The following is a 1900-nucleotide window of genomic DNA, read 5'->3' on the forward strand; positions in this document are numbered from 1 at the left end:
GAAGAGTTTAGCATGGAAAAAGGATTTCTTGATAGAATGGAGGATAATGCAGTCGTCCGAGTGTGGTCTGAACGAACGCAATAGGAGAAATGAGATAGTTTGACCGAGGGATATGAATCGGAGTTGTGGGATTTCACTCGCATCAGTGTGACTCAGAACGACCTGCAAGAGTTAAGGGATATATGGAATAGTTGGAATGGCAAAGTCAAACAACTCTTTTATTGTAACTACGGTGACCTACCCTATTTGCTCGATGTAAAGGTGGACAAGTACTTGTTCCGGGCCCTCGCGCAATTTTGGAACCCAGCTTACAGTTGCTTCACTTTCGGAGGAGTTGATTTAGTACTTACGGTGGAGGAATACATGGCGTTACTTAATTGCCCGAAGATTCAGGCCGATAGGGCCTATTCAAGACCTGTTAATGTCCCTCCCTTTTTGAAGAAATTGATGAATATCACGGGGATGAGCGAGCAATGGGTTGCGGCCCGTATCAAGCAAAAAGGGGATAGTAAATGTATTCCTTGGAGGAATTTGAGGGATTTTATTCTTGCGCACCCGGATTCGAAGAAAAGGGTTGATGTTTTTGCCTTAAGTCTCTACGGTTTGATCGTCTTTCCTAAAGCACTTGGACATATAGATGAAGCCGTCTCAGATTTATTCGATCGACTTGATAAAGGTACTACACTCGTCCTGGCAATCCTAGCAGAAACTTTCCAATCCTTGAATACATGCCGGAGAGCGGGCGAGGGAAGATTTATTGGTTGCGCATAGCTTCTTTTGGCTTGGTTCCACAGTCATTTTTGGAAGGTGGAGAAGGTCTCCTATCGGGTATTCTCTAAGGATTATTCCCCATTAAGAGAATTAGTGGCCACATCGAGGCGGGACGACATCTTCGAAGAGAGGTGGATAACTATTCTCCAAAATTTACGGACTGAAGACGTTGAATGGAGGGCTCCGTGGTTGATTCCTGACGATATCTTATATAGGTGCGGTGATTTTGACTGGGTCCCTCTGGCTGGAATATGGGGAGCCATCGGATACGCTCCACTAATGGTGTTAAGGCAGTATCGATCAAGGCAGTTTATACCGGTGACACAAGGGTTGGCACAATGTGAGTTCCCCTATAAAGACAACAATTATAAAAAGAGGGTTCGCGAGATATCAGATGCATGGAACCAAACTCGAAGAATGAAAGGATTTACTGCAGGCCCAGTGACGACCCCCGAGTACGAATGGTGGTGGGGTAGGAGAGTCAATGACAACATCCCTAGGCAGAATCAAGGGAACACACAACCGATAGGGGAGCATTTACGGGTCATCCCATCCGAGTTAGAGATCATTAAGCAAGATTTTGAGAAAAGAAACTCAGAGTTGGGGAAGAAGATAGAGCTAGAAGAAGATAAAATGAAGTTGGGGTTAGACGTCGATATCCACAAGCTAGAGGCCGAGAAGTTAAGAAAAAGAAAGAACAAGGCCGAGGAAGATTTAGATAGTCTGAAAACCGATTACAAGAAGCTTCGTATAACAATAAAAACTTCCTGATTAGGTAAAACATCGGAGCAATGGCGTTAAGAGATTAAAGAGGAAAAGACTAGAGCCGACCATTGGGAGAAAAGATTTCAAGATGCCTGAGTACGAGAGGACACTCTGAAGAAGATTTTGTTAGAAACCCAAAACGAAAAGAAGAAGTTACGAGCTCGGGTGACTGAATTGGAAAGATTACTTCAGCAACATCGTAGCCATAATTCGATAATTAAGCTAAAGGCTAGTCTGAGCAGGATCGAAGAGTTGAAAGGGAAAATAGAAGAACTCGAGACCGCACTGCGAGATAGCAAAATTCGAGTGGAACTTCTTGAGACAAACAACGACCATTACAGAGAACAACTTCACCACTCTCAAA

Source organism: Gossypium hirsutum, chromosome A02 (genome assembly GCF_007990345.1).
Source record: "Gossypium hirsutum isolate 1008001.06 chromosome A02, Gossypium_hirsutum_v2.1, whole genome shotgun sequence".
In the NCBI taxonomy this organism is placed as follows: Eukaryota; Viridiplantae; Streptophyta; class Magnoliopsida; order Malvales; family Malvaceae; genus Gossypium; species Gossypium hirsutum.